This window comes from Zingiber officinale, chromosome 8A (assembly GCF_018446385.1).
Source record: "Zingiber officinale cultivar Zhangliang chromosome 8A, Zo_v1.1, whole genome shotgun sequence".
Taxonomy (NCBI): Eukaryota; Viridiplantae; Streptophyta; class Magnoliopsida; order Zingiberales; family Zingiberaceae; genus Zingiber; species Zingiber officinale.
The window spans coordinates 24,987,569-25,015,424 of NC_056000.1; positions in this window are offsets into that span (position 1 = coordinate 24,987,569).

Below are 27,856 nucleotides of genomic sequence, written 5' to 3' on the forward strand. Positions count from 1 at the left end.
ATAGATGGATTGAAGAGTAGCAGGTGATGGCAATTCCAAGAGAACATTAGTTAAAGCTACCTTCAAGCAACTAAATCATAGCAATCTTTCATGATGAAAACATACCAAATTCAATAATATGATCAATTGGATAACAAGTCTATCTTTAACCCACTGATCAATCCAGATTTACCCAAATCTAGGAACCAAATTCCAACTTCTAATCAGAGATAACATAGGTCAACAAAGATTAGGTTAAGGGATTTGTTACCCAAATTAGACAGCCAGCTTCTAATCGCGGGTGATCTGGCTACGACAGCTTTGATGATGTGAGGGGGGTGCGAGAGGGAAACTGCTGGCCATAGACTTCCAAGGAGGCCGGTAGTGGGGAGGAGATGGTGATATCAAGTGGCACGTCATGAGATGGTGGCAACTTTCCTTCCCGCGGTGTCTCAGCTCTCTGATGGCAACCCACAACAGTCATCTGTAGCCCACTTCTGTGATGGTAAAAAGGGTGGAGGTAGGCGAAGCAGTGACGACGACTTTGTCGGGAGATCGGGCGTTGGCGACTTCGAAGGCACGATGAGCGATGCGCAAGAGGGAGAGAGGGCATCACACAAGGGAGGCCGGTGGCTCTCTCTCGTGACCGAAGAGGGGTCGGCAACGACGCTCACACCACGATCGCCGGTATTGGCTCGAGGAGGAAGGGACGGTGGCAGTGTGACGAAAGGAAGCTAGGACATGGCCTGTGACTACTTGGGCTGGGCGACGACCGGAGACGACAATCGGTGGCGCTACAAGGGCAGCGACGTCGGTGATAGGGGCGGTGCGGTGAGTTCACGAGAGGGAGAGGGATGGGTGGCGGCATCGAGTGAGAAAGGGAAATCGGGAGAGGAATTAGGGTATGGAACTTAGGTTTCCATTATATACATTATATAGGTAGATTTAAATAATTTAATGAAATCAATTAATTCCAACTTAACTATTATCTTAATAAGATTTCTCTCAAAACACGTCTTATTAACTTTATTTGAATTTCTAAAAAAATTTACAAAATTCTATAAGTTTATTTATCTAATAATATTTATTATTTAATTATCGTATCTTGTAATAATTCATTAATATTTTTATAAATTCTTAGAACATCGTCATCTAAATTTTTTACAGTTTTCAATGATAATGGATCCTCTCCATGAAAAATCCATAAATCATAATTTTCCGCAAACCCCTCACTTTTCACATGATTATACACCCGACGAAGATGTTCAATTCGCTAGAGACGTTCGCGGAGAGGGCTTCGCCAGAGATGTTCAACGGAGATAGAGTTTAGATTGGCTTGCAGCAGAGAAATTTTATCGAGGGAGCATGAGGAGGAGGTTGTGAGTTTAGGGTTAGAGCAAAGAAGTTCGGTGGAGGGAGGGGAGGAACACACTATTCTAGGGTTCGTGTGAGGGAGATTGCGGGTTTAGGTTCGTGTGAGGGAGGTCGGAAGTTTAGGGAGGGAGTTCATGAGTTTTGTTCACGCCCGGGAGCTTTGTTTGGTGAAAAATAGTTGTTGGTAGTTTGCAAAAAATAAATGTGTCATTCATCCCGGTTGCGGTAGATATTACTACTACCGCAACACATTTAAAAAGTGTTATGTATTCCTGCACTATTGCAACACTTTTATAAAAATGTTGCCTTTTTTAATATTAGCTGCAACACTTCTAAAAAATGTGTTGCATTTTAGTTATAATGCAACACTTATTTGAAAGTGTTGCATGTTTTTTCCAAAACTTGATATATGACAACAATTTACTAAAGTGTTACTCCCAAAGTGATACCTTAGGCTCATTTTGTAGTAGTGACATCTCCAACTATTTGATCAATAGGATGATCTTGATGGTGTCTTACAGTCCTCGAAGTTATGGGGTCATTGTCTTTGGGAAGTTCATTATTTCTTTCATCATCTGAACCATCTCTTCCTCCCCCTTGATCAATACCCCCTAGATTTTGTATTTCTTGAGTAATGTTTTGATTATGTTCAATTATATCCTTATCAATAAATGATTTTCTAGGGTAAGTACTAGTAGACTCATCAAACTCAACATTGGATGATTCTTCAACCGTTTGAGTCTTTTTGTTGTATACTCTATATCCTCTACTAGTAGATGAGTATCCAACTAAAATTCCCTCATTGGACTTGGCCTCAAATTTTCCTAAGTCATCTTTGGTATTAAGAATATAGACCTTACAACCAAAGACATTAAAATAGTGAATTGTAGGGATTGTGCCATTCCATAATTCAAAAGGTGTTTTCCCTAAAAACTTATAAATTGAGACATGATTTTGAATATAACAAGCGGTATTAACCGCTTCGGCCCACAAATAGCTAAGTAAGGAATATGCATTGAGCATGGTTCTAGCCGCCTCTTGTAAAGCTTGATTCTTCCTCTCCACTACACCATTTTGTTGAGGTGTTCTTGGACAAGAGAATTCATGTTTATAGCCATTTTCTAGAAAAAACTTAGAAAATTTCAAATTCTCAAACTCTCCACCATGATCATTCCCAATTATATCAATTTTGAGGTTCTTCTCGTTTCTACCCTCTTGGTAAACCCTATAATTGTTTTTAAAGTTTCCCCCTTATGTTTCAAGAAATAAACCCAAGTGTATCTAGAGTAATCATCTACTATCACCAAACAATATTTGGTACCTATCAAAGAAGGTATTCTATGACAATAAAAAAGATCCAAATGCAATAATTCTAATGGTAATGAAGTGCTAGTTAAAGTTTTACCTTTGTGTGATGACCTTGATTGCTTACCCTCTTGGCATGCATCGCACAATTTGTCCTTGATGTACTTGATCTTTGGTAGTCCCTTTACTAGCTCCATCTTGGATACCTTGGCTATGTTTCTCATATTGATATGTCCAAGTCTTCTATGCCATAGCCACCCTTCCTCTTCTTTTGATATCAAACACTTAATAAAGAGTTTAGAAGCATATGAAAGATCAACATAATAAATATTTGCTTTTCTAAATCCTTCTAGCACCACATTTTCAAGATTCTTGTGCTTAACTACACACTTATTGAGGTGAAACTCTACATTATATCCAACATCACATAATTGACTAACACTAAGCAAATTAAACCTCATATTTTTAACCAATAAGACTTTATGAATGATAATTGTGGGTGATACCTCAATTGTACCTTTACCTATAATCTTGAGCTTCCCACTATTCCCAAATGATATCGTTCCTTTCTTTATATAATTTATTGTGGAGAACTTGCTCACATCACCAGTCATGTGCCTTGAGCAACCGCTATCCACAATCCACATACTCGCATCCTTCTTCTCTTTTACCTAAACAACATAAAACACACAACTCTTTGGTACCCATGCACTTGATTCGGAAATATCATTCAAATATTTCTTAGGCACCCAAGCTTGTCTTACCTTTCCTTTAGGATTCTTCTTAACATTGTTTCTAAGTGCATCATTTCTAGTACCATTGATTAGACACATGTATGCAACTTCTTTTTCCTTAGGTCTATATTCTATTCCGACTTTGTTGTAAACGGCCCTTTGGTCTCTAATGATCATATCTAAATATTTGGATCCATTTGTAAATTTCTCTAGACATGCTCTTATCTCAATCACATCATTCTTCAATTTTTCATTTTCTTCCTTGAGCATGCTTGACTCAATAGATGAACATATATCATTTTTAATAGACTTAAGCTTTCCCTTCAAGGTCTTCACCTTAGATTGTGACTTAACAAAAGCATTTTTGATATGAGCAATAGTTTTATAAAGAAATTCTATTTTAGGAGATTCTTTTACCTCTTCATCACTTGACTTCTCTTCATTTGATGAGTTCTCCTCACTTGACACTTCCTCTTGACTTGATTCTTCTTTGTCATCATCACATGTCATAAATGTCATATGTCGAGTAACATGGCATAGCTCATCTTCATCCGATGAGTCAATGCTTGGTGTATCCCATGTAGCTTGGGCCATCATGGCTTCCTTCTTCTTTTTCTCCTTCTTCTTCTTCTCCTTTTCTTCTTTCTTCTTTAATTCCGGGCAATTTGGCTTGATGTGTCCTTTCTTGTTACATCCATAACAAGTGATATTAGTGTTAAAGCTTGAACTTTGACTACTTTTACCTTTTAGGAGTTGAAACATTTTCTTCACTTCCTTTCTTGTGAATTTTCTTGATCTTCCCATCATCTTCTTGACATAATAAGTCACTTCACTTGCTGACATTTCATCATCACTATCCGATGAATCTTGCTCAGATTCGGATGATGAGGATTCCACTTGCTTTTCTTTCTTCTTTTTCTTTTCCTTCTTTTCTACAATAAGGGCTACACCTTTCTCTTTTGAAACCACATTAGCTTGTTCATGAAGTTCAAATTCACAAAATAATTCATCAAGCTTAACTAAAGAAAGATCTCTAGAAACCTTATACGCATCAACCATTGATGTCCATAAGGTGGTTCTAGGAAAGGATTAAAGAACATACCTTACTAGATCCCTATTGTCAATTTTCTCACCTATTACATGAAAACCATTTACTATCTCCTTTAATCTACCGTGCATTTGACTTACGGTCTCATTGGTCTTCATAGTGAAATCTTGAAGTTTCCCCAACAAGAGATCTCTCTTGGCCCTCCTTGATTCGCTTGATCCTTCATTTAACTCAATGAGTTTCTCCCAAAGCTCCTTGGCGGAATCGAATGGTCCTACTTTGCTTAGTTGCTCCTTTGAGAGTCCACATTGTAGGGTTGTTGTGGCCTTTGCATTTGCTTGGGCCTTCTTTGCCATCTCCTTTGTCCACTCCTTGGTTGGAAGAGGCGCTCCCGACCCATCTTTTGGCTTCTCAAATCCATCTTCAACACTAAACCAATTTTCAATATCATTCGTTAAATAGTATTCCATCCTACCTTTCCAATATGCAAAGTCATTGCCATCAAATAAGGGTGGTCTAGTGGTGTTATATCCCTCTTGAAACGCCATCTTGATGCTTCGGTTGACAATGAGTTCTTCCGATGCGTTTCTTGCTCTGATACCAATTGTTAGGACCTTTGCGTATGGCTAGAGGGGGGGGTGAATAGTCTTTCTTCGATTTTTTACCTACAACGTGTTAGCGAAAGCAAAATAGAAAGAAATGAAAGACAAGAAAACAAGAAAGCAATGCTAACTCCTTGGTTTACTTGGTCTCCACCTCCTTGAGGTGACTAATCTAAGGCACACACCCACATGATCAAGCTCCAATATGAACTTCTCCTTCTCGTTATCACAAACGAAGGTGGAGAAACCTTTACAAGGTTGCCTCTTCCTCTTACAAGATGAGATCTAGACTTAGGAGGAAGAAACTCACAATCTTTTTCTTTGAAATCACTTGGAGAGCTCTCTTTTTGCTTAGCGCAATGAGTATACCAGATGTATTTTGCTATAGTTGTTTTTCCCTTTTTATATGTCTTTGAAAGTAGCCATTTCTCACGTAACCGTCGCCTTCGATCGATTGAGCACATCTCCAATCGATTCAAATATAGTCGTTGAACATCGTCACGATCGATTGGACCAACACTAGATCGATTCAGCCGCATAATTCATAGGTATAGAAGTGGATTCAATTGATCGGCCCATCGATTGGTTACCTCCAATCGATCGGCTAATCAATTCAAAATCGTACTGCTCCTTCGTGCAGAAACCTTGTGAATCGATTGACCGATCGATTGGGTATCTCCAATCGATCGGCTGATCGATCCAGGTTCACACTGTGTTCTTGCACAGAAAGCATCTGAGTCGATCGACCGATCGATTGGATTACTCCAATCGATCGACTGATTGATTCAAGTTCATTCTGTGCTTTCACGCAGAAGCCATCAATCAATCGGTTGATCGATTGGTTTCCTCCAATCGATCGGCTGATCAATTCAGCAGTATTTTGTTCAATTATGCGCCTCAATCGATTTACCAATCGATTGGTTGCTGATTTCCCAACCAATACCTCGTGTCAGATAAACGCATCCCTGGACTTTCTTGCCAAGACTCCGGTCCTCGACCTCCTTGGACTTCTCTTGCCTTACACCCGGTCTTCTGACCTACAAGAACTTTCTCCTAGCAAGACTCCGGTACTCGACCTTCTTGGACTTCTTCCTGCAAAACTTGCAGCACACGTTAGATCCAAACATATTAACCTAAACTTAAATAGTTGTCAACATATTGAAAACACCCAGGGCATGATTGCACCAACAGAAGGTGCATTAGCTAAACCGAAAGGCATGACTAAAAATTCATAATGACCATCATGAGTCCGAAAGGCTATTTTTGGAATGCTCGGCTGATAGATCCTTATCTGATGAAAGCCTGAGCGAAGATCCAATTTTGAGAAGAATGAGGAACCTCCTAATTCATCAAGTAATTCATCAATGATGGGGATGGGGTACTTATCTTTCACTGTAATTTTATTGAGTGCCCGATAATATACACACATTCGCCAACTTCCATCTTTCTTTCACACAAGCAATACTGGAGAAGAATACAGGCTTACACTTGGGCGAACAATACCAGCTTAAAGCATCTCTTGTACAATCTTCTCAATTACCTCCTTCTGTATATAAGGGTAGCGATAAGGCCTAACATTTACTGGTGCACTCTCCGGTATTAGAGGTATACGATGATCATGTAAATGTGATGGAGGACCCTTTAGCTCAGCAAATATCATAGAAAATTTTGAAAGAAGTGCCTCTAATTCTGGAGGGGTATTTGAGGTACCTTTAGGAACCTTTTTGATGGAGAGTTGCATGAGAAAAATGGAGCAATCTTTCTTTAATAACTGCTCTGCCTGATAACTACTGATTGATGTGCTAGTATCTTGTCTCTTGCCTCTCATGCAAACTTTTTTTCCTTGATCTTGGAAGCACATTGTTAGTTGAGAGAAATTCCATACTATGTCTCCTAATGTTCTCAACCATTGTGCTCCAAGTACAACATCACATCCATCCAGGGGTAGAAGAAAGAGATCTGTGATTAATTCATAATTTGATAAGAAAATTTTAATACCTTCGCATTTTCCTGGACTTGTAAGTGATCTTCCATCCGCCACCTTAACATCAAATGTAGATGCTCACTCTATTTTTTGTTTAAGCCTTCTTGCTAAGGTTGGGTCTAGAAAATTGTTGGCGCTTCCTGAATCTATAAGTATCATTACTGGTTGCTTTTTAATGAATCATTTTACCTTCATTGTTTGCGGAGTTTGTAGTCCTTCTAAGGCATGTACTGATATTGCCATAGAGTCATCTTGTATTTCATTGATATTATCTTGTGTTTCACTTTCATCGAAATCATCTTCTTCCTCAGAGTTCTCTATTGGTTCAATCATCAGTATCCTCTTTTGTTTGCATTGATGATCATAGTGTCACTTTTCATCGCAATGCCAGCATAATCCCTTTGTCATCCTTTCATTGATTTCTTCTTTTGTCAATCTATGAGGTGTTGAATAATGTGATGAGTTTTCACGAATTACCTTGTTATTTCTTCTTCCTTCCTCATTGATCTTCTCTTCTTATAGTCGTGCAAAGGATAAGGCAGCCTTCATGGTGCGGGATTGATTCATTTTTACTTCTCGTCATATATCAAGGCGAAGTCCTTCAATAAAAGTGCCCAGTAGTTGCTTTTCTGACCAATCACGAGTTCGATTAGAGAGTCACTTGAATCGTCCTTGGTACTCTGGTACGATTGAAGTCTGTCGAATTTTGGCCAATTCTCCATCAACATTCTCATAACCGGAGGGATCAAATCGATTGATGAGTTCTTCTTTGAATTCCTCCCATTTTGGAGGCCCATGGCATGCTTCAAGCCAGTTATACCATTTGATGGCATCACCTTCGACTTCGAGGTTTATAGATGCTAGTTCTACCTTTGCATTATCCGATGTGCTGTGGAAGCGAAAATATTTTTCAGCCCTTGAAATCCATCCAATCGGATCGTTGTTCTCTTGGTGAGGAAATTCCACCTTCATATGTGGATGGTTGTGCTCTCGATCTTCATTTGAGTTTGCTCCTTGGTCATATTGTTGTTGTCGAGACTGCTGATTTATTCCCCTTTTGATTAGTATGCTTAAGCTGGAATCTGCTTCTAAATGATCCTTCAATTCTTACACTATTGTAACCAACGATGCCATAGTTTTTTTTCGAGTTTATCCATCCTTGTCTCGTGCTTAGCTTCAAATTCCAGAGCCCATTTGGCATCAGGATGAGATCCTCCGGTCGTTATGTTAGAGTGAATTTTCTTCTCTTGAAGTCGGGTTAATACCATGTGCTTGTTGAAGTTGCTACGAAATACTATAGGGCAAAGATGAAGTGAATGTGCTCTGATATCAAGTTGATAGGAACCTGGGGCCTATCACGTGGAAAAATTAAAAGAGAAAAATGAAAAATGGATAGGGTGATCACTTTGAGGGGATCAACCTCCAATAATCAAATGAAATTGATTAACTAAAAGGAAAATTACTTGTCTTCCAAAATTACATAATGTCTCTTTAAATAGAGACCTAAACTACCTTTTTAAAAGAAAAGATCTAAAATAAAAATAAAATAAAAAATACATTTTCAAGATAAAATGTCTTATTAAAACTTATCTAGAAGAAAAAAGAAAAAGTATACAACTTATTTTAAAAAGGAAATAAAGTTAAAAGATTTATTTGAATAGATCCATTAAAGGATCTTATCATTACCATGGTGCAGCTGCTCCCATCGGCGACGGTGGCTATCAACCTCGAGGATTACAGGGGCCTTTTAAAATAAATTTAAATAATTTATGAATAAGTTTTTTATTAATTTGTTCAAATAAATGTAATATTTTTAAATAAATCAGAATAATTTATTAATCCATTTATTTCCTTGTGTAAGCATGTAATTATAAATTTCCTTTTTTTATTTTTTTTAATTCAGAATGGTCACTTAACATGATTTATTTTAATTAAGCACGAAAAAGACCCAAGGCATAGCACAGACAATATATGTAATATAATAGTCAGGAGTCGAATCTCACAGAAATCTATTGTTAGTATACTTTTGACTAATGATCTAACTCAGGTTTGGATGAATAATAAATGGATTATAGTTAGAGTGTTTATGGTCTAATTATTTTACCGAATGTGCAGGAGTTGACGGGTCTAAAGGACCTGACACCAAGCTGAAATCTAGATAGGTCTGCAGGACTCGATAGCTGATGCGAAGTCTAGATAGGTCCACAGGATCTGATATCTGGCGGGAAGTCCGATTGGATCCGCGAGACCTAACAACCTGACGAAATCTAGTTGGGTCCACGAAACCTAACAACTAGCGAAAAAACCTGGTGGGTCAAAGACAAGTCAAACGATTGCAGTTGGTAAGTGGAGGTAAGTAACTGGAGAAGAGATCCAGTGAAGATGCATTCTTGGTTGAGGGAACTATAGGTGTTTGCCCAACTTAGGTCTATTTGGGAAACCTAAGTTGAGACCTTGACTAGATCTTGGTCTCGAGGAGATATGATCAAATTACTACTCGTATCTACTATATTGTGCTAACTCTATTTTACAGGATGATTTTTATACATGGACAACTTTTTATTGTAGGGAAGAAAAGAGACAAAAAGTGGTCTAGGTGCCCGGACTTCGGACGTCCGGAGCTCGTCCGAGCACCCGGACTAGCCTCGCCCGGGCAGCCTGGCCAGGCACCCGGGCAATCTGGGCACCCAAAGCTGGTCCAAAAGCCCGGACCGAAAATTTTATCCCGAAGCTGAGTTGGAGCACGACAACTTGCCGAACCTATGTTTGCAACCCATGATTCAAGTGGTAGGAATTATGAGAAGTTATGAGAATCGGTAGGAATTATAATTACCAAGGTGGGACTAGCAGTCCCCCACCTAACGGAGGGACTATGTTTGCAACCCATGATTCAAGTGCTCAAGTGGAGCATGGCAGTTGATGCTGTCTAGAAGCGTTGAGTTATGGACTGCTAGTAAGTTGACTGGGAGTTTAACTAGAAGAAGGCCTCGACAAGGGAACACCAGAGAATGCCTGCAATCACTAACCAAAAGAGGAGGAAAAAAACTTTCAATAAGCAGATTAGAAGGTCCCTAGCACAACTACTCTAATGATCAAGTCAAAATCTAGAAAGAAGAATAGTGGTGTAATGAGAGAAAGGCAATAGACTTGCGTACCTATACCAGCGGAGAAGAATCCCTTTTATAATGTCTCTCATAATCTTCGCATTTAATGAGGCACTACATTACTATTATATAATTTGTCTAATCACTATGCTTCCATTGTATCCTACCGTCCCATCGTAGTATTGGTTAATCCTAGGAAAACGTACCGGTTCCACTGTACAAAATTTTTTGTACAAGTGTCGAACCTTTCCTTAAATAACCTATTGTGTTCTTTAGAAGTTAAATTAGGAATCGCAGACGGAACTTAACATCATTGATTCCAAATTTAACTTATCTGTTCTTAATGGTTTAGATTTGAATCGCAAGCGGAACTTAACACTATTGATTCAAACCTACCTAGATTATTAATTCCATAAATATTAATTTCCAAAATTGGCTTCCAGGACTGCATGGCGAGGCACATGGCCTTCTTGGATATGGGAGCAACCACCACCTCCTAGGCAAAGCCTTTTAAGGAAAGCTAATATTTATTTCCTTAAATAACTCTAGGTCAACCAAAAGGAACAATCGAAACACAAGTTCGAAAAAGAAGAAAACACAAACTCGAAAAACTATTTCGAAAAACTAGATCTAATTGCCTCTTGTATTTAGAATTCTTACAAAAAGAAAAACTAGCATGATGCGGAAAACAATTGCTAATTATACCTTCTTTTTGTATGCTAATGACCTCAAGATCTTCTGTCGTATTCCTCGCCTCGCCTTGGACGTCGTGTGGGCAACGATCTTCCAAGATGAACACCACCCTAGAGAGTCCTTCTCCTCCTTGCAATATTCGGCCACCACCACCTCTAATAGAAAAGAGAGCAAAGGGAGAAGAGAAGGGAGAGGGCCGGCCACCAAGAGATCACCCAAGCAAAAGAATAAGAGTTGTATCTCATGAAGCCCCCTTACCCCTTCTTTTATATTACTTGCCCAAGGCAAATAAGGAAAGATTTTAATAATTTTCCTTTTCCCTTTTTATTTTCCTTTTCCTTCCTATTGATTGAATTAATCATCAATCAATGGTTGAGATCAATCCTATTTGGTTTAGGATTGGGATTGATTTAATCCTATTGGCCGGCCTTTGCTTGGGCACCAAGCAAGGTGGCCGGCCACACTAAAAGGAAAGGAAAAAAATTTTTTATATAAAATTTTACAAGATAAACTCTTATAAAATTTTACAAGCTCTCTTTCCTTAAGTAGGAGTTAAAAAAGGAAAGTTTCTAAAAATTAAAACCATGTTTTAAAATTTAAAAACTCTCTTATAAAATTTCCTTTTTTAACATGATGATAGAAAATTTTAATTTTAAAACTTATCTCCCTTTTTTCTTAAACCATGAGGATGGTTAAAAAGGAAAGTTTTAAAACTTTTAAAACTCTCTATTAAAACATGTGGCCAAATTCAAATTAGGAAAGTTTTAAAAATTAAAATCTCTCTTTTAAAACTTATAGTTTTCTACAAAGAGAAGATTTTAAAAATTCAAAACAACCCTCCCTTTTTGAATTATTGTGGCCGGCCCCTACAAGCTTGGTCACCAAGCTATAGGGTCGGCCCCTTCAAGAGGATATGGTCGGCCATTGCTTGGTCACCAAACAATGGTCCGGCTCCCTTCTTGGACACCAAGAAGAGCCTTTCATTTGGATGGACTTGAGGCTATAATGAGGCTACGACAGGGATCTAGAGGAGAAATTGGTTTTGGCCTTCCGATGAGCTTGAGTATCCCGTGTTCGCCCCGAACACACAACTCAAGTTCATCGATAACAACTCATTCCACTAAAGAGTTATTACCGCACTACCGCACCAATCCCAAATTACATTATGGGCTCCTTCATATCATGAGTGTGTTAGTCTCCCTGTGTTTAAGATTATGAATGTCCACTAATTAAGTAAATTACTGACAACTCACTTAATTAATATCTAGCTCCAAGAGTAGTACCACTCAACTTTATTGTCATGTCGGACTAAGTCCACCGGGGTTTAACATGGCAATCCTTATGAGCTCCTCTTGGGGACATTCTCAACCTAGATAACTAGGACACAGATTCCTTCTATAATCAACAACACACACTATAAGTAATATCATTTCCCAACTTATCGAGCATATTGATTTATCGAGCTAAACCTCACCCTTTGATAAATCAAAGAAATAAATATTAAATATATGTGCTTGTTATTATATTAGAATTAAGAGCACACACTTCCATAATAACTAAGGTTTAGTTCTTTTACTAAGTCAGTACAAAAAGAACTTACCTAAATGATCATACTCAATACACTTAAAGTGTATCAGTGTAATTTATTAGTTAAGATAAACTAATACTTAATTACACTACGACTATACTGATAGTTTGTTCCTTTCCATCTTAGTCGCGAGCAACTGTTTATAATTTATAAAGAACTGACAACATGATCTTCTAAGTGTGACACCACACTTCATGTTGTCTACTATATAAATTAATTGAACAATTACATTTAATAAATAAATGCAGATATTGACCAATATGATTCTTTTATTTTAGCAAATAAATGTTTACACAAGCTAGGCTTTTAGTATACACTCTAACAATCTCCCACTTATACTAAAAGACTAAGCTGCCATATCTGTTGCCTTACATCTGATTCTCATCCCCTCCACATGCCGATCAAAAGCTTTCGTCGGAAGGGCCTTTGTCAAAGGATCTGCTAGGTTATCTTCTGATGCAATCTTGGCGACGACAACTTCTCCTCTCTTGACGATGTCTCGTATCAGGTGGTACTTGCGCTCTATGTGTTTACTTGCCTTATGAGCTCGTGGTTCCTTCGAATTTGCAACTGCACCGCTATTATCACAATAAATTGTGATGATCTTGGGCAAACCAGGAATCACATCTAAATCCATTAGAAAGTTCCTGAGCCATACAGCTTCTTTGGCTGCCTCAGAGGCTGCCACATACTCAGCTTCCATGGTCGAGTCCGAGACACATTTCTGCTTAACACTCCTCCATGCAATGGCTCCACCTCCTAGAGTAAACACATAGCCTGATGTAGACTTACTATTATCCCTATCTGATTGGAAATCTGAATTCGTGTAACCCACAGGGAGCAAATCGTCTGCTTGGTAAACTAGCATATAATCTCTAGTCCTTCTCAGGTACTTTAATATATGCTTTACAGCAGTCCAATGTCCTTGTCCAGGGTTACTCTGATATCTGCTAACTATGCCCACGGCAAAACAGATATCAGGTCTCGTACACAGCATTGCATACATAAGGCTTCCTACGGCCGATGCATATGGAACTGCCTTCATGTCCTCAATCTCCTTTGACATCTTTAAAGACATCTCTTTAGATAAGGCTACTCCATGCCTGAAAGGTAAGAAACCTTTCTTGGAGTTCTGCATGCTAAAACGAGCAAGGATCGTATCTATATATGAAGCTTGGGATAGACACAACATTCTTTTCTTGCGATCCCTTATTACTTTAATCCCAAGAATGTGTGCACATTCTCCTAAGTCCTTCATATCAAATTGTTGCCAATTACGTCCTTGTTTGGACAACCATACCCTTACGTCTGATAATACCTTGACATTGTTGCCAATTAACAAAATATCATCTACGTATAGTACAAGAAATACCACTACGTTTCCGTTACACTTTTTGTATCTACAAGACTCATCCGGACACTGTATAAATCCATATGACTGGATTACTTCGTTAAACCGGATGTTCCAAGATCTTGAAGCTTGCTTCAATCCGTAAATGGACCGATTAAGCTTGCATACTAGATGCTCTTTGCCTTTTTCAATGAACCCTTCTGGTTGCTTCATATGGATGTTTTCTTCAAGACTTCCGTTAAGGAAAGCAGTCTTGATATCCATTTGCCAAATCTCATAATCCATATGAGCAGCAATGGATAAGAGTATCCAGATAGACTTAAGCATAGCTACCGGCGAAAAAGTCTCCTCATAGTCGATTCCCTCTTTCTAAGTATACCCTTTCGCAACAAGCCTTGCTTTGAAGGTTTCTACCTTCCCATCTGTCCCTCTTTTCCTTTTGTAGATCCACTTGCATCCAACGGCTTTTACACCATCAGGTGGTTCTACTAGCTCCCAGACCTTATTAGAATACATAGATTCTATTTCGAAATTCATTGTCTTTTGCCAAGATACTGCATCTATATCTTGGAGTGCTTCATCATATGACCGGGGATCAGGTTCATGTTTACCTGGGATGAAGTCTGAAGACTCACTCAAAAACATGAATCTCTCAGGTTGCCTCACAACCCTCCCACTACGACGAGGCACCGTCTGTGGTTGTGTATCATGTGTGACACGTGTTGCAGTCTCTTGTGGTACTTCATCTTGAACTGTTGGTACTGAAGTTGACATGTCCTCTCTAATTTCTTCTAGAACTATTTCACTCATGGGCTTATGGTTCATTACATAATCTTCTTCTAAAAATCGAGCATTGGTGCTAACAATGATCTTCTGATTTTTAGGATTATAAAACAAACCACCTTTCGTTCCCTTTGGATATCCCACAAACAAACAAACTTCTGTACGTGATTCCAACTTGTCAGTATCTCCTTTCAGCACATGTGCTGGACTACCCCATATCCGGATATGATTCAGACTAGGCTTACGCTCATTCCATAATTCCATGGGTGTAGAAGGAACTGTTTTTGAAGGTACCATATTCAGAGTGTACACGACTGTTTCTAAAGCATATCCCCAAAACGAATTTGGTAATTCTGAATAACTCATCATCGATCTAACCATTTCCATAAGAGTCATATTCCTTCGTTCTGCCACACCATTCTGCTGGGGTGTACCAGGTGCAGTCAATTGGGATTGAATCCCGACTTCTGATAAGTAATTCCTAAACTCTCCAAAGAGGTATTCGCCACCACGGTCAGACCGTAGTATCTTGATACTTTTACCAAGACGTTTCTCCACATCAGCCCTATATTCTTTGAACTTGTCAAAGCATTCAGACTTGCGGCGCATCAGGTAAATGTATCCGTATCTTGAATAATCGTCTATAAAGGAGACGAAGTATTCATAACCACCTCTTGCCTGAATAGACATAAGACCACATAAATCAGAATGAACCAGTTCTAACGCATCTTTGGCTCTATACCCCTTGGCCTTAAAAGGTCTCTTGGTCATTTTACCTTCTAAGCAGGATTCGCATGTTGGAAAGTTTTCCAACTCTAATGAACCCAAGAGTCCATCGGCTACAAGCCCTTGAATCCTACTTAAGTTAATATGTCCAAGCCTTAGATGCCAAAGATATGTTTGGTTCATTTCCGAAGGTTCTTTCCTCTTATTAGATTAGAAGATGTGTTATTAATTTCCATATTTTTCTTTGTGGGAGAAATTGGATTTAAAGTGTATAAATTGTCAACCAATGCACCAGAACAGATAATCACCTTATTTCTCTTTATAACGACTTTGTTACTAAAAGAGACTGAATATCCATCTAACTACAGTTTAGAAACTGAAATTAAATTCTTTCTAAAACTGGGTACATAAAGACAATTTCTTAAAATCAAATTTCTATTCCTATCAAAAGATAAGTAGACGTCTCCCACTGTAACAGCCGCCACCTTAGTAGCATTGCCCATGTAGATGGTAGTCTCTCCTTCAGTTAGTCGTCGGGTTTCCTGGAACCCCTGCAGAGAATTGCAGACATGATCAGTGGCACCTGTATCTACACACCAGGTGCTGGTAGATAACACCGCTAAACATGTTTCAACTACTAGAGTATGAGATATACCTTTATTGTTCTGGTTCCTACGAGGACAGTCCGCTTTCCAATGTCCAGACTGCTTGCAGATGAAGCACTTGCCCTTCGGCTTCTTCATTCCAGCTTTCTGTCCTGTACTCTGAGGTTTATTCACCTTCTTCGCTGAAAAGACCTATTTCTTCTTCTTCTTGCCTTTCGGCTTAGAAGTCGAACCATTTTCAGCATAGTGAATCTGAGAACTTTGACAAAATATTCCCTCGGCTGCCTGTAGTTCTATCAGAAGTTCCGCCAATGTATACTCTCTTTTGTTCATGTTATAGTTCAGGTGGAACTACTCAAAACTTCTGGGTAGCGTTTGGAAAATTATATCGACCTGGGTTTCTCCATCGATTTCTCCTCCAAGGACTTGTATTTCATTCAGATAAGCCATCATTTTGAGGATATGATCCCTTACGGGTGTCCCCTCAGACATGGTGGCTGTTATTAACTTCCTCATTGCCTCTTGCCTAGCAGTCCGACTCTGATGCCCAAAGAGTTCTTTGAGATTGTTCATTATATCATAAGCTGTTGGTAAATCTTGATACTGATGTTGCAATATATTTGACATAGATGCCAAAATGTAGCACCGCGACATCTCATCAGCTTTTACCCATTTCTTATGATACTCAATCTCCTCTGGGGTAGAGTCACCGTCAGGTGCTTCAGGGCAAGCCTCAGTCAGTACAAACTTATAGCTTTCAGCAGTAAGAATAATGTCCAGGTTTCTTTTCCAATCAATATAATTGGGACCAGTAAGTTTGTTTTCTTTCAGTATAATGGCTAGTGGGTTGAAAGTCATCCTAAGAATTACAAAAAAAACTTTGGTCAAGACTCTAAATTTAGAATAATATTGATTCCTCAAACAATACTATTTTAAATTAACCAACACCTTAAATCACCGTGAATATTGCATGCCATGTTAGTGTGGACGTATACAAATTCAATATTTGTAAGAGGAGGGTGTGACCCATTAATTTTATTATCTTGTCATCCTAACTTTATGACAAATAAAATTAATAGTTGGTTTTACTTTGGTCACACAATACAATAGCAGTGACTCCGTTGGGGAGAATACTATTGAATGTGTCTAAGTGTATACCATTACTTGATACTAAGTCCATTAAATAGGATTGTGCCCCTTCAGTTGGAGAAGATCACACGCTCCTAAATAATTTCCTATAACCATGCATAAAAGGAAGTTTGATCTAGTGATCCGCAACAAACTCATCCGTTGTGGAGGGAGGCACTCAGAGCCAACACGCAAGCTTGTTGCATCACTTACAAACCAGTAATGGAGACCATGGGATTTATTAAAATCCCTCTCCCACTTAGTTATTTAAAATTGAGGATTTTAACCTATGCTAGCATACATCACATGCATATAAATATCACAGTAAATAAAAGCAATAAATTTGGAAATTAATTTTCCAACTATTATGGCATTTTCCTTCACTGTCTTCGGTATGCTCCAACCCTAGCTGCTGCCATCTTTAGCCACCGCCATCGGGTCGAGTTGTCGCATCCATCTTGCTTCTTATTCCGCTACGCCTCTGGTGCTCCAAATGTACCACGCCTCGCAAGAATCCGATTCGCAACAAGAAAAGAATTTTACATATATCGATCCTATATTCCTCGAGGGAATGTACATGTAATCTAGATCGAAAAATAAAATTCTAAAAAATAATACAGCTCCTGCTGTATTTTATACATACAATCATGCACACAAATAATGCCCTTGACATGTCCAAGGGTCCAATCACACATAATAACAATAAGCCATAATAGTTGGAGCCTGCAACCAAAGAGTTAGCACATCCTACTATTTTCCTGCCTAAATTATGCATGACATGTGCATAACCTATTTGAATTCTAAAAATACACAGAGGCAAACCCTAGCTCTGATACCAATTGTTGGTTAATCCTAGGAAAACGTACCGGTTCCACTGTACAAAATTTTTTGTACAAGTGTCGAACCTTTCCTTAAATAACCTATTGTGTTCTTTAGAAGTTAAATTAGGAATCGCAGACGGAACTTAACATCATTGATTCCAAATTTAACTTATCTGTTCTTAATGGTTTAGATTTGAATCGCAAGCAGAACTTAACACTATTGATTCAAACCTACCTAGATTATTAATTTCATAAATATTAATTTCCAAAATTGGCTTCCAGGACTGCATGGCGAGGCACATGGCCTTCTTGGATATGGGAGCAACCACCACCTCCTAGGCAAAGCCTTTTAAGGAAAACTAATATTTATTTCCTTAAATAACTCTAGGTCAACCAAAAGGAACAATCGAAACACAAGTTCGAAAAAGAAGAAAACACAAACTCGAAAAACTATTTCGAAAAACTAGATCTAATTGCCTCTTGTATTTAGAATTCTTACAAAAAGAAAAACTAGCATGATGCGGAAAACAATTGCTAATTATACCTTCTTTTTGTATGCTAATGACCTCAAGATCTTCTGTCGTATTCCTCGCCTCGCCTTGGACGTCGTGTGGGCAACGATCTTCCAAGATGAACACCACCCTAGAGAGTCCTTCTCCTCCTTGCAATATTCGGCCACCACCACCTCTAATAGAAAAGAGAGCAAAGGGAGAAGAGAAGGGAGAGGGTCGGCCACCAAGAGATCACCCAAGCAAAAGAATAAGAGTTGTATCTCATGAAGCCCCCTTATCCCTTCTTTTATATTACTTGCCCAAGGCAAATAAGGAAAGATTTTAATAATTTTCCTTTTCCCTTTTTATTTTCCTTTTCCTTCCTATTGATTGAATTAATCATCAATCAATGGTTGAGATCAATCCTATTTGGTTTAGGATTGGGATTGATTTAATCCTATTGGCCGGCCTTTGCTTGGGCACCAAGCAAGGTGGCCGGCCACACTAAAAGGAAAGGAAAAAATTTTTTTATATAAAATTTTACAAGATAAACTCTTATAAAATTTTACAAGCTCTCTTTCCTTAAGTAGGAGTTAAAAAAGGAAAGTTTCTAAAAATTAAAACCATGTTTTAAAATTTAAAAACTCTCTTATAAAATTTCCTTTTTTAACATGATGATAGAAAATTTTAATTTTAAAACTTATCTCCCTTTTTTCTTAAACCATGAGGATGGTTAAAAAGGAAAGTTTTAAAACTTTTAAAACTCTCTATTAAAACATGTGGCCAAATTCAAATTAGGAAAGTTTTAAAAATTAAAATCTCTCTTTTAAAACTTATAGTTTTCTACAAAGAGAAGATTTTAAAAATTCAAAACAACCCTCCTTTTTGAATTATTGTGGCCGGCCCCTACAAGCTTGGTCACCAAGCTATAGGGTCGGCCTTCAAGAGGATATGGCGGCCATTGCTTGGTCACCAAGCAATGGTCCGGCTCCCTTCTTGGACACCAAGAAGAGCCTTTCATTTGGATGGACTTGAGGCTATAATGAGGCTACGACAGGGATCTAGAGGAGAAATTGGTTTTGGCCTTCCGATGAGCTTGAGTATCCCGTGTTCGCCCCGAACACACAACTCAAGTTCATCGATAATAACTCATTCCACTAAAGAGTTATTACCGCACTACCGCACCAATCCCAAATTACATTATGGGCTCCTTCATATCATGAGTGTGTTAGTCTCCCTGTGTTTAAGATTATGAATGTCCACTAATTAAGTAAATTACTGACAACTCACTTAATTAATATCTAGCTCCAAGAGTAGTACCACTCAACTTTATTGTCATGTCGGACTAAGTCCACCTGCAGGGTTTAACATGGCAATCCTTATGAGCTCCTCTTGGGGACATTCTCAACCTAGATAACTAGGACACAGATTCCTTCTATAATCAACAACACACACTATAAGTAATATCATTTCCCAACTTATCGGGCATATTGATTTATCGAGCTAAACCTCACCCTTTGATAAATCAAAGAAATAAATATTAAATATATGTGCTTGTTATTATATTAGGATTAAGAGCACACACTTCCATAATAACTAAGGTTTAGTTCTTTTACTAAGTCAGTACAAAAAGAACTTACCTAAATGATCTTACTCAATACACTTAAAGTGTATCAGTGTAATTTATTAGTTAAGATAAACTAATACTTAATTACACTACGACTATACTGATAGTTTATTCCTTTCTATCTTAGTCGCGAGCAACTGTTTATAATTTATAAAGAACTGACAACATGATCTTCTAAGTGTGACACCATACTTCATGTTGTCTACTATATAAATTAATTGAACAATTACATTTAATAAATAAATACAGATATTGACCAATATCATTCTTTTATTTTAGCAAATAAATGTTTACAAAAGCTATGCTTTTAGTATACACTCTAACACGTAGGTATGGGGATATTGCATATCCATGCAAAGATACGATTTTCTGACAAACTGATGTGCTGTATTAATAACAAAATAAGTTTATAGACCAAAAGGTCTATTGAGCAACTAGTCAAAAGATGGATCATGAACAAAGAGTCTAGTCTTTCATGAGGAATGAATAAGCTATGATAGTATCCTAAAGGGAGTTGAATCTAGTAGGCAACTAGAAGACTGGGGCACTGGCCCCCAAGAGCATGTCCGATTGGCACTAGACGATCAAGAAGTGCTAGGGAGTGAAGCCTTTGAGAGTATGTCTGATCGGTCTTAGTCGATAGGGATGTTAGGGTGAGCAGAGTCACATAAGTATCCGGTTGAGTGGGGAGTCGAGCTCTTGAGAGTATGCTCGATCAACCTTGATCGATTGAGATGTCAAGGTGAGCATAGCCTCATAAGTCTTTGTCCGAGTGGGGAGTCGAGCCCTTGAGAGTATGTCCAATCGGCCTTAGCTAATCGAGATGTAAGGGGGAGCAAAGTCTCGTAAGCATCCGATTGAGTGGGGAGTTGAGCCCCTAAGAGTGGGTCCGATCGGCCTTAGGCTATCGGCATAAGGGAATTCCCACCAGGTAGGTTCCTTAGTCTTTGTCCCACCTTGGACTTTTGACTACCATCTACTTCAGTCTGTTAACCTTCCAACCCTATTTGGGGGCCTCTCCTCATTCGTCGTATCACGAGCCTCCCTTGCAAGTCTAGTCGAAAGAAGATCTGGATCGACTGACTAGACGCCTACAAGCTTTAGCTTTCCAATCAACTATGTTGTCCCAGCTGCCATCATTCTACCAGACACATAGTTGATGGTTATCTTCCTTGACAAAGGGCGTGTCAGCTGCCATAAATGCACGGTAATGTATGGCGATACGTCATATGATAGTGTATCATGGTAATGATCTGCTTGTCACATTCATCATCAATGCCCTTCATATGGTGCTGGCATGTGGTCCACCTATACCTAATTTTTAATTTCCTAAGAGACACCTGACTGTTAGGCTATTGGCAGTTTTTGCTCCTCTATCGGATGACTATGGTAATTAATCAACCTTTTTGTCCCCGAGATCAAACGGTTATGGTTCAATCCCTTAGGGTTTATAAGCTATACTGGCTAGGGTTTTTGCCCACACTTTCTTCTTCTTCTCCTCTAGCGTTAGTCACTCGTGGTTTGATCCAGTGATTCCCTTCTTAGGTTTCAACTCTCTCCCTCAACTATAAGTTTCTTCCTAAGTCTTCATATCGAACCACGACCTTTGTCGCCCTCTTGCACATTCTCATCCAGTGGTATACCTCCACCCTTTTTGATTTTAACGGTAGAGAGGTGGATCAGATCCAACCACCTTCGAGCTTCCTCAGGATTACCACATCATCATCCCCAAATGCTCTTGATCGTCCTCATCTTCCTCCCCTAGTTATATCACCTCTTTCAAAGATTGGTTCTTGGGAGGTCTTCACTTCCCCTAGTTTATTTTCGAAAATATCTCAATATTTTGGTATTCCCCGGCAGTAAGGTCGGGGGATCCCCTCTGGAGGGGAGTCAACGCCACGTAGAGGTCAAAAGTCAAAAGGGTCAGCATGAGGTTCGGCCAATCGGAGAAGGGGTGGGTCGACCGGCCGAACGGGTCCGAGCGGAATCAAAGACAACCCGATGGGGAGTCGGGTTTCCGACGCTCATGGTGAACAGGGTCGCCGGGCCGAGCAGGTAGCCCGCTCAGCCGAGGCGTAAAGCATCAATGCTGTGAAGGAACAGTCTCAGCCGAGCACCCGGTCGGACAGAATACCTACGCCCGATCGGACCGATGCCTGCCGAGCGGATGGATGCTCGGCTCGGGGAAAAAGGAGACAAGGACAAGGAGACATTGGGAGACATCTTCTAACAACAGGCATGTTCAACGACCAAGCCATACACAAAATCTCACGACAGAAGGTTCTACCGTCCCATCAGAGAGGTACTCGGACTGTAGCGGTATGGTGTCAGGCATGTTCCTCTGACAAGCCCATACTAAGGTATGGTAAAGGACACGTGTACACCTCGGTAGGTGTGCATACGCCTCCCCACAGCTCTATATAAGAGCCCTCAGACTTCGACAGAGGTACGCAATCTCACATCTTGGGAGCCACTTCATAGTTTTCCTCTTGCCTGACTTGAGCGTCGGAGGGTCGTCGCCGAGAACCCCTTCCCGGCCCGACTTCTTTGTAGGTTCGCCGGAGATCCGTACGGTCGGTCAGAGATCGACATCATCAGTTGGAAGAGTGTCACGTGCCCAGCGTCCATCGATTCAGCGTTCAGACAGGATCACTCCACCCTTTTTGATTTTAACGGTAGAGAGGTGGATCAGATCCAACCACCTTCGAGCTTCCTCAGGATTACCACATCATCATCCCCAAATGCTCTTGATCGTCCTCATCTTCCTCCCCTAGTTATATCACCTCTTTCAAAGATTGGTTCTTGGGAGGTCTTCACTTCCCCTAGTTTATTTTCGAAAATATCTCAATATTTTGGTATTCCTCTTTAACAGCTATCCCCCAATTCTATTTGACTATTGTGTAGGGTTATTATTCTCTTTCGAATATACCACATTCCCTTGACCCCTATATTTTTTACTATTTTTATTATCCTAGAAAATCGGAGGTTAGGGTTTTTATTCTCGAAGCCCGAATAAAGGCAGTATTTTGAGATAAGATGTCCTCCTTCAATAAGAGATGAAAATCCTGCTATTTTTTAGTTTGATCGGGCTCGCATGTATCCTTACTGACCAAGTGGCAGATGGAGCTACCCCCTATAACAGAGTTGGGTGACTACCGTTGGGAGACTACGTTTGCTGCATCAAAAACACTAGTTGACCTAAAATTCAACATCAAGTACCTACTCCAAGAAGACATTCTCTATAATTTAGGGTTGAGTCCAACTAAGGTCAGACTGTCCTTCAGCTTTGGTAAGAAATTCAATCTCACTCTGATATTATAGTTAACTGAGGCATTTTCTCATTTTTGCAACTATGAATATGTGGAAGGCTTCTGTAGTTGAGACCTTGAAGCTCGATGAAGTTGAGTTGAATCAGCACAGGAAAGTTGAGTTGGAAAAAACACAACCCTCAGCCGATCGACTTTGTCAGTGTGCCTAATGCAAATGAGACAAAGGCCAATGGGGCAGGGGGCAGTGATACAACCTCGATTATAGGGGAACTGATGCCACCACAGCTCTCTATGGTTCTCGTGTGGGTGTCTTCGGAGTCTACTAAATTTGATGATCCCCTTAGGATTAGACACAAGAGACGTCAATCAACGACCCCTCTACTCAGGCTCCTTCACATGTCCCTTCACCATGCCCACCATTTGTCTAGGCAGAAACCTCACCACCGACTCTGGAACAGCAGGTAGGTGACTCGAGCCTGACCCTTATCGATCCCTCTGGCGGCCAACTACTAATCGAGTTGCCCTCCTTACCAACCGGCCTATTGCTACTCGACTACTTTCCATCCTTCCACCTCCACCAACCAACCCACCATCAGGGGCTACTACGCCCAGACCCACTCATCTTGAGGGCCCATCTCCACAAATATTAGTGTCACGTTTGGGTTGTCATCCCATAGGCAGTTAGTAATGTCTCCTTTAGATCCCCCGGCGCCCCAATATCTCGTAAGGTTGATGGGAAAAATCACGGAGGCATAGGAGGATGATATGGGATGACATGTCAACTGGTTGCTTAGCGGTCTGGCAGACGAATTCACCTAGGATGTGACTCGGGTAAGCGATAATTTTTTTTTTAGAACTTCCCTACTTTCTAGGATAGCATTGATATCTTATATATTTAACATGCTCTCTAGTTTTGGTTCGCAAGGATAACCCTTTGTTACAAGTTGGTGGACCTGGACCGAGTGAATCAGGTGCTAAAAAAGTGGGTGGAGGAGTTAGAGTCTGTCGAGGCTCTTCCCGATCAAGTCCTAGAGGAACTAGTCAAGCTAAAGGAGGAGGTCGTGGCTCAGGCGTAGCTGCTACTAAAGGTTGAGAAGGTCCTCACCGAAGAGAGGGAGAGGGCTACCACCCAGTCGACAACCATGGAAAGGCTCCAGGCCAACTTGTAAGTCTGCAAATCTTGACTTAAGCCCAAGGGCATTCAGAAGGCGAGGGCCTTGTTGGACTTAGACATGAAAACTGTCGAGGTTAAGGCCCTCTCCCTTAAGATGAAAGAGATTAATACTGCTTACATGCTAGAGCTGGCAGGGAAAACGACCAAGTTGGTGGCTAAGCAGGTGTAATCTTAGGAGTAGCAGAAGGCCTTGGAGGCTCAGGAAACTAAGCTAGAGGCTCTGAAGGCATAAATGACCAACTACAAGGCGAGAGAAGTCAAGCGCTTTGAGGCCAAGAGAGTAGAGGACCTCCGCTCAACAAAATTCAATGGGCTCTTACGCAGGAGGATAGTAAAAATGTTCTCCTACGACGTTGATAGAACCATAAAGCAACTCCGAGAGGCTAAGTATTTGATGGCGGAACTCCTTACAAATTTCATTAGCAGCTAGAAGATCTTTGATGACATTCTTTATTATGTTTTTCCCAATTTTGCTTAGCCTACATTCTAGCTTAACTCCTATAATCCTTGGCAACTTTTGTAGTCATGTTTTTTGTAGTATAAAGTTTGTCATACTTAGACTTCTCCTTTTTCCTTGCTAAGTTAAAACATGAGTGTGAACCATTGTACTAAGTGAGTGATCTAGTGCTGAGAAAGTGGCGGAGTGAGTGTCGAGCGAGTAGCGGAGAATTAGTGTCGAGCGAGCGGCAGACTTAGTGTCAAGCGAGCAGCTGACTTAGTGCCGAGCAAGAGGTGGAGTAAGTGTCAAGCGAGCAGCGGACTTAGTGCCGAGCGAGCGACGGAGTGAGTGTCGAGCGAGTGGCAGAGGGAGTGTCAAGCGAGTGGAGGACTTAGTGTTGGGTGAGCGACGAAGTTAGTGTCAAGAGAGCGGTAGCATTAGTATCGAGCGAGCGACGGATGCGCATGGGGATTACGCTTATAACTTGGTCGAGAGACGCAAGAGTCTAGAGCTTTTTGTCGACCGAAAGATCGTTGTGTGCGTGAGGACGATGCTTATAACTTGATTGAAAGACGCGAGAGACTAGAAGTTTTTGTCGAAGGTCGTTGTGTGCACAAGAACCGCGCTTATAATTCGGTAGAGAGATGTGAGAGTCTAGAAGTTTTTATCGACCAAATGGTCATTAGGCGTGTGGGAACCATGTTTATAACTCAGTCGAGAGATGTGAACGTCTGGAAGTTTTTACTGGCCAAAAGGTTGTTAGGCACCCGGGGACCACGCATATAACTCAATCAAGAGATGCAAGAGTCTGGTAGCTGGACTTCTTTGAGATTTTGAAGAGTATTCATTTTTTGAGTCTTTGGACTTTTTCTAGGTTAGCCTCAATTTCCTACTCAGTGACAATATATATGAGGAACTGACCTCCTCTTGCTCCGAATAAGCACTTTTTCGGATTCAACTTGAGCTTATATTTCCACAGGGTGTTGTAAGTTTTTTCAATGTATGAAATTAAGTCTGCCTCTCAAGCAGATTTGATCAAGAGATTATCCACATACTTTAATATTTCTTTTGATCTGCTGGCAGAAGATTTTGTCCATAAACCTTTAATAGGTTACTCCTGCATTCTTTAGTTCAAACAACATAACATTATAGTAGAAGGTACCATCAGAGGTAATAAAGTTAACCTTTTCTTAATCTTCCGAGCGAGCGAGATCTAAAAACATCTTTGATAAGCGTCCAACATGCATATCAACTCACTCCCAGAAGTAAAGTTGACCATTTGGTTAAGACGGGAGATAGAGTAACAATCCTTAGGACTCACCTTGTTGAGATTTAAGAAGTCAATGCAGACTCACCATTTGTCATCAGGTTTGGCCACCAACGTTACATTAGTGATCCAGGTCAGAAATTATACTTCCCTGATATGCCCTGCTTCCATCAATTTACTGGCCTCCGCTCAGATAATTTTATTATGATCTACCTTAAAATCCCTCTTCTTCTGTTTGATCAGTTGGGCATCAAGAGGAATGTGAAGATTGTTCTCCATCACAAATAGAGTGATCCTCATAGTTTCTTTTGGCAACCAAGCAAAAACATCCTTATTACGGGATAAGCACACCACTAGACTTTATTTTATCTCTAGAGGAAGATCCGTTGCAATCCGAGTGACTCCTTTTAGTCGATCAGATGGATTTGCACTTCCTTCAGCTCCTTTGTATGTTGGGATATGGGATGATCTTGTATGACATGCACTCCTATTTCTTAAGGTCTTTTGAGCTTTGTAAGCCTCTGTCTTGACCATATCCATGTAGCACTTTTATGCCACTAGCTGGTGGTCTCCTTTCACCTCGCCCATTTGACCATTTATAGGAAATTTTACCTTTTGGTAAAAGGTGAAAATTACCACTCGAAATTCATGAAGAGAGTTTTCCCAAGATGATATTGTATGCAAATAGAGCATCCATCACTATGAAAGTGCTTCTCCGAGTCCTCATTAGGGGATCAACTCCTAAGGAGATGGCCAGTCGAACTTGGTCAGTGGACGTACTTCATTTTCTGTGAATCCATATAAGAAAATAGCCATAGACTGAAGCTCACCTTGGTTGATTTACATTTTGTCGAAGGTTGTTTTGAATAAGACATTGATAGAGCTTCTCGTATATACGAAAACTCTAGATACTTTGGAGTTTGTGATGATGGCTTTAATGATCGAGGTGTCATCCATCCTAGGGGAGCTCTATCCCTTCAAGATCTTGAGGTCCAAAAATGATCAAGGGTCGTCTGTTTGCTCTTAGCCAAAGCTGACCACATGAATTTTGAGTCAGCGACCATGAGTTTTTTACACTCAATTAGAATCTCCATCGGTGGGACATCAAGAAATCATGCATTCTCTTCTTATAGCAGCATTGCTTTGATTTTCTTCTTGCTTGGTATGAATAAGCTCCGTGCCATCATGAGGGGCAGAGGGGTTGCCTTGTAGCAATCGTATATTGGTTGGCTGATAGGTTATATTGGACTCGGAGCCAGGGGTCAAATCAGCTACAGAGCAATTTAGGGAGGTGGTAATCCTTGCTCAACTTCTCAGCAACTATCCTGGGTGTACTACTGGCAGTCTTGGGTGTTGTGAGTCCTAGTTCAATGATAGGTACAGAAAGTAGGAATCCAGCGATGAGGCTCGACAAATGAGGTTTGCGCCACTTCCACATGTTTTACTACTCTTCCTTCCAGAGTCGAGAGGAGGGGACTCTGTTAGTGAGAGCCCTAGAGCCGATCATGTGATGATTGTTGTATGGACTCGATGTATCATATTCCTATTTATAAAGACATTTCTTTATGGTTATTATACTTACTTATATTGGTGTCAAATAACTGAGTATAATAGCGTCCTTGAGTAGAAGGTTCTTATCTATATCAATCGATTGGTTGAATTGATAATGAGATGATATAGAGAACACTACTCTTAATCATTCCTAGTCAAGTATTAACATTCAGGGACAATGTTAATGCGATGAGATTAGCATATAGGTCAACT